Raw genomic sequence first — 7011 nt, forward strand, 5'->3', positions numbered from 1 at the left:
GCGGGGCAGGCACCGGGGGACGGAGCAGGACCCCAGGGGAACCCCCGAGGGGACCGAGCGGGCTGCAGGCGGGGGTGGAGCGGGACACAGCAGCACAGCGCGGGGCGCCGCGGTTCAACCCGGCGAGGTCTGGAATGGGGGGTGCGCCCAGCTCTGCGGGCCGCGCGGTGGGTGCGCTCTGCGCCCCGGTCCACACCCGCGCCGACTCGGCGGTGCTGGGGTCGCAGCTCCGCCGAGGAAGGCGCCGGGCGGGACAGCGGTCGGGGCCGGTCCCGCCTCCGAGACGGCGCCTTAAATACCCCTCGGGGCGGCCCCTGAGCTGGGCTGGGGCGGGGCGGGCCCCTTAAAGCGCCAGACCCGGCCCCCTCCCCGCGCTGGGGAACTGAAGGCTTCGGGCTTCTCTGCCGGCCTGTGTTAGTTCTGGGTCGTGTCTTCTCCTTAAAGAACTCCAGGACAGACCCGGGTCTGGATCCTGCTGTGGGCTCGGCTAGAACAAAGTGCAGGGGAGGTGGTGCGGGGGAAATGGAGGCCTCTGCCTTGCCCAGGAGAGCGCAGTTTTGCTGCTGGAGATCGTTGTGAGCCCCACTCTGACGGCCACCCTCAGGCCTCGCCGCTCTGCACCCCAGAATGTGGGTAGTCCTGCGGCCCCCCCCCCAACGTTACCTTGAGCTGGCCTGATGGGGGTGACGACATGAAGGCACTGAGTGCCCCCGGAAGGGCAGGGGCAGAGCTTAGAGGTGCCAGGCACTGCCTCACAGCGCACTAGGCTCCTGCAAGCCATGCATGAGTGCACACACACATACACACACACCCCAGATGGTCAGAGATGTGTACTCACACCATATGCTCACAAACCTGCACACACTGCTCACCAAATGGTCAGAGATATGTAGTCACACACTGATGCACACTCATGCAGTTACATCACACACTTGTACGCACACTCACACAGACTCTCATGCAATTACATGCCTACTCACTCACACACATAACTCTCACACTCATAACACTGCAGTTACATATTTACACACTCATACATATGTTCACATGTTTATACACCTTCTCACCGATGTATTTGTGTAGTTGTGTGGTCACACATTTGTACACATGTTCACGATTATGCTGTCACGCAACTTCCGTGTTCATACACTAGCAAACACGATTACACTGATATTCAGGCATAGTTCCATGGTCACACTCTTACAAACATGATCACACCAATACACATAGTTTCGTGATCATGCACTTGTGCGTACACTCACTGGTGCTCTTGTGCACAGTTATGCACACACTTGTATACATGCTCACACTGACACTTATGTACAGTGACATGCTCAGAAACTTGCACACTTGGTAACAGTTTATATATAGCTACATGTGCATATCTCATGTACAGTTACATGCTCAGACACTGCGCACACTCACATTTACCTCACATATAATTACATGCTCGTACATGACACACTTATGCTCACATGCTCAGACTCATGCTAGCAATCACACATGCATATGCTCACAAATTCACACTCATGCACTCACACCGACACTGACACATTTATACATTTACACTGATTCCCACACACTGAAACACATTGACACACATGGACTCACACTAACAGACACATGCTCTCATATCCACTCACTCTGATTCAGTCTCACACTGACCCTCTCACTCTAACATGCCTACATGCACTGATTCTCACATTCAGATGCTGGCATACATAATGATTCATGCACTCACACAGTCTAACATACCGACACATGCTGATTCTCACACACATGCTGACACACTGACACAGACTGCTGATCTAATTGTGAGATCACATGGGACTCATGGGACTCAATGTTCACAGGCTCACGTGGTTCCACGTGGTTTCACGGGTTCGAAGGGCAGAGCTGAGGGTTTGTGGGGCACTAGGATTGGGTCCCTGTTGGTTTCCTGAGAGAAAGGGAAGACCATGCTCCTCAGTAAGAGAGGGGTCATAAGACATGGGGTCACGTGGCACAGGGGTCACACAAGGAAACACCAAGCACAGGGTCACACAGAGGTCACACAGCACAGGGGTCATATAAAATGGTGTCAGCTGCCCTCTGGCCCTTTTGTCTCCTGGGTTCCATCCTCTTCCCGTCTTCTTTCCTTCTGGGCAGTAGACCTATAGGCTACTCTGCAGGGGGAGTCCTGAGGAGCCCGTTCAGGCTGCTGGGGTCCATTCCATTCCACACCCCACCATGCTACAGTTCCAGGTGACATAGGGCAGCCAGATGGAGGCATCACCGGTCAGGGGCCCCGGGCTTACTGAGATCCCAGAGACAGCATGTGCGGACTGTGTGTGTGGGCTTCACAGCCTGGGAGACCAGGGGTTAACACAACCCCTCCCCCTGCCATCCCAACTCCGTAGCCAAAAATGAGGGGAAAAAAACTTGTTTTTTTCCTCAGGTGCTAAAAATACGCTCAGGAAATACTTTCCAGCAGCCCCCGTCCAGGTTCCTCGGCCTTAAGGCGCCTTTGTCTGGGTGTAGAAAGTCTGTTTGTCAGAGCCGGACTCCCCTGACTGGCCACCACGTGTGGTGCCAACCGGGTCCCATACAGGGCGCTGGATCCCTCAGGCTGTGTCCTTGCACTCAGGTACTCCGCTCAGAATGAGTTGCCAGGTCACAGCATGCAGTTGGGATCTGGGGTGCCTCTTGCTGCCCTGGGCAGGGGCTCACCCACCTCCCCCAGCATAGGGCCTGGCTCCACTCCTTTACCCTCCTGAGATCCACACAAGGTCCACAAGGGCTCATGACACCATCAAACCGTGGAGGTGCTGGTAGAGTGATGGTGGGCCCAGGACACAACTCTGAGTCGGGCCCTGAGGAGAGTGGTCAGGAACACCCCACTATACACCAATCCTTAGCCCCCCTCCTTGGCCATCTCCAGCATCCATAGCCCCTCTCACTTCACTGGCATTTGTGTTTTTAATTTTTTCTTTTTCATCAATCAGCGTGAGATACAGTTACAAAGTTGTGGACAATTGATTTTCAGTCCTACAATGTTTCAACATTAACCCCCTTCCCAGTGTCCCCAGAGATCCCTCTTGCCCAACCTGCCTCTATGCAGACACTTTTCTTCTTTTTTTTCTCTTTTTTAACCCCCAATATTGTTACTGAAGGGTATTGCATATCACTTTCTCTCCTTTCAGCACTCAGTTCTTTTCCAGAGTGATCATTTTCAACTCTCATAGTCCTAGTGGTCCTTCTCTGACCTAACTTCTTTCCCCACTCTTTGTGGAAAGTTTCCTGCCATAGACCAGTCCTTCTGGGCCCTCATCTCTATTGTTGGGTATTATTCTACTTTTTTGTTTGTTTTACTTTCTTTGTTGTTTTTGGGACGCACACACCAGGCAATGCTCAGGAGTTACTCCTGGCTCTTTACTCAGGAATCACTCCTAGAAGGCTCAGGGACCATACGGGATGCCAGAGATTGAACCCAGGTCAGCCACGTGCAAGGCAAAGGCCTTACCTGCTCTGCTCTACCTGCTCCAGCAGGTATCTTTTTTTTTTGGTTTTTGGGTCACACCCGGCAGTGCTCAGGGGTTACTCCTGGCTCTATGCTCAGAAATCGCTCCTGGCAGGCACGGGGGACCATATGGGACGCCGGGATTTGAACCTCGGACCTTCTGCATGAAAAGCAAATCCTTACCTCCATGCTATCTCTCCGGCCCCAGGTATCTTTTTTATACCCCACATATAAGTATAATTTGTCTGTCCTTCTCCCTCTGATTTATTTCAGACAGCGTGACACTTTCCATGTATAAGCAAAATCCATGATTTACTCTTTTCTTTTTTCCTTTGGGTTTTTGGGTCACGCCTGGCGGTGCTCAAGAGTTGCTCTTGGCTCCGCACTCAGAAATCGCTCCTGGCAGCCAGCGGGGACCATATGGGATACCAGGATTCAAACCACCCTCCGTCCTGGATTAGTGGCCGTGGCACCAGCTTCCTACTTTCTCCCCTGGTTTACTGGAGGGGTCGGGGCTAAGCTGGACTGGGTGGTTGGCACCAGATACTACCATGCACAGGAATGTCACTAAGCAGCGCAGGCTCGAGGAGGAGAGGGTACAGGTTGTGGGGGCCAGGCCCAAGATGGTGACAGGGTCATTCCAAGGGCATGGGCTGGCCTGACCCATGCCAGGTTCTAGAACAACCCAGGGAGGGCTTCTGCATCTGCTCCAGATGGCTGGAAGGGGATCTGGACTGACCCAGCCGAGTGCCCCAGAATCATTAGGGGGGACAGCATCCCAAGGGGATAAGCGGCTGAGGTCAGTGAGAACAGAGGGCACATGGACAAATGGGGTTCTGCTGGCTGCTAGCAGGTCCTTCTCCCCAGCTCTCTGGAGCAGCAGGGATGCAGGAGCGGTAGGAGGCTCCAAGCTGTGGGATCCTTAGTGAGACTGTTAGGCTAGTCCCTAGCCTCTCCCGTGGCCTGCAGCTGCCATGCCCTTCAGCAGGCTCACTTTCTGGCCCGGGAGGTGTGGCCGGCGTGGGTTTGGTGGTGCCGTCATTCTTTTTGGTCCAGCTGTGCCTTCAGCCCGGTCACCTGGGAACAAGAGCAGATGCTCAGCTCAAGACAGGAGGGCTGGGATTGCTAGCAGCACCTTTCCCTGCAGGCTGGGCATCCAGATGGGTATTGAGTCCTCAAGTACTTGGCATGTACACTTGGCATGTACAAATAGACCTGGTGATTCAGAGATACTGACTGGGAGTGACTCTGGACCTGGGATCCATTTCCTCATCTGTGAGAGGGTCTGATCCGGTCGTCCCAGGACTCTGGCCAATAATGACATGAGCACAAGTGTTTGCTCATCCACAGGAACCTGAGACCACTCCTCAGCGAGGGTACAATATTCGGGCGTGCACATATGTGCTTGTTTTGGTGTTTGGTGTATGCCTGTGTGCACATGTGTGCAGTATACTTGCCTAAGTATGTATGTGAGTATACACACATCTGAATTACGTGTAGAGTATGCTCCTGTGACAAGCCTCTCCTTGTGCTCACATATCCAATGTACGTCAGTGTGCGTGAGGCTCCATGTGCACATATGTGCAGTATATGTCTGTGTACAGACCCTCATGTACATGTGTATCCAATGTATGTCTGTGTGCAAGGCTCCATGTACAAGTATGTGCAATGTATGTTTGTGCACAGGCTTCTCTGTGTACGTGTGTGCTGGCTGCTGTCTGGAGTCCTCCCTCTCTTAAGTCCCCAGACAGAAGGACAAGTGTGTCTCTACCCTACTATGGCTCCAGGTCCCGCCCTCTCTGAGGAACCAGCCCCCCTGCAGGATGCTTGGCTACGGCCAATGATCCCCGAGGCTTGGCTGTGGCCAATGTCTCTGCCTGCACCTGGCACAGTAGTCCTGGCCCACCTGCTCCCTTGCTGGGTGTGGGGACACCAGCCTGAGGAGCATCTATGGGGTCTGGGCAAGAAAGGGCACAGGAGTCACCGCCACCAGGGGGCGCCCAGACCTGGGCACGTTGTGGTCTGTGCAGAGTCCTGGGGCAGCTGTGCTGCCTCAGTCTGGTTTCTGCAGGTCTGTCCTTGGCACAGGGGAGTCCTCGTTGCCCCCCCCCCCCCCGCTCCTCCCTCTGGTCCATGTTCTGCTCTGGCCCCCTCATCTCTGCCCCCTCGAAACTGTCCTGAACTTGGGCCCCACAGCCAGGACCCAGGACCCAAACCTGGTGCTGTCCCTGTGCCATTCCCACACCCCCACCCCGTGCCCCAGGACTGGGATTCCGGAGCCTGAGTGTCAGACATAGGCCACTGGCATGAGTGTCCAGGAGGGAAATGGTGGCCCACTGGACCCCTTGAGCACCGGTCCTCCTTGTCCCTGTCCCTGAGTTGAAGAAACAGCATAGGCCCTCCCTGCCCCCAGCCCAGCATTACTGCACAGGCCAGCCCCTCCCCCACCTGGGCTGCCTGTGGTCCTCTCCCCCTCTCTCAGGGGGCTGGCCTGACGCTCAGGGGCCCCGAAAGAGGGGGTCTGGGGCAGCGCTAGGCCAGGACCCAACTTCCCAAACAAGGGCTCCTTTCTTTATCAGGGCTTAGCCTGTCCTGTGGCTTTAAGAGCCCGAAGCCCCCCCCCTGCAAACGCCTGAGGAGGAGAAAAGTGAATCCAAAATAAATATTGGCCACATCCTGGTTTCCCCTCCTGAGACTCCAGTAAAGGGTTTATAGGCTGGGCCTCACACTGACCTCCTGCAACTCCATCTCCACAGTGGCTGGGCACACACTGGGGGCAGGATCTCACAAGGGGAGGGCAGCTCTGCCGCCCAGTGGGGGTCCCAGGGCATCCCCATGCCCCATACAACAGAGGAGACAGAGCTGGGTGTGAGGGGACAGGCTGGGTGTAAGGGGGAAGGGGCTTGGGTGGGTGGGGGACACAGATGGGCACTTTCCTGCCAACTCTCTCTGAGCCGATCTGGGGTGAGGAACCTCCACTCGCAGGTCCCACTGGTTTCTTGGCTCTGTGTACTGTGCCCCAGTACCCATGCCCTGAGTAAATGCCCCAATTCTTATGCCCTGAGTACTATACCTCAATACCTGAACCCTGAATATTGTGCCCCAGTACCCATGACTTGAGTATATGCTCTAACTCCTGTGCCTGAGTACTGTGCCTCAGTACCTGTGCCCCTAATACTGTGCCCCAGTACCTATGCCCTGAGTACATGCCCTAATTGCTATGCCCTGAGTGCCTGTGTCCAAGGTTCTGTACCTGGGCTTGTGATGCCCTAAGGACTAGTACCCCAGTACCTTTCCAGGATGTGCCAGAGCACCTGCCTCTGCACTCCACAGGCCCCAAGAAATGGTACCTCAGTTCCTGTACCCCAAGTGCTTGTGCCACAGTACTTATGTCCTGAGTACTTGTGCACCAGTACCTGTATTCCAAGTACTTGTGCTCCAGTAACTGTGTCCTGGGTATGTACCCAGTTCCTGTGCTAGAACACCTTTGGCCGGGCCCTCTGTGCCCTAAG

This window comes from Suncus etruscus, chromosome 5 (assembly GCF_024139225.1).
Source record: "Suncus etruscus isolate mSunEtr1 chromosome 5, mSunEtr1.pri.cur, whole genome shotgun sequence".
Classification (NCBI taxonomy): domain Eukaryota; kingdom Metazoa; phylum Chordata; class Mammalia; order Eulipotyphla; family Soricidae; genus Suncus; species Suncus etruscus.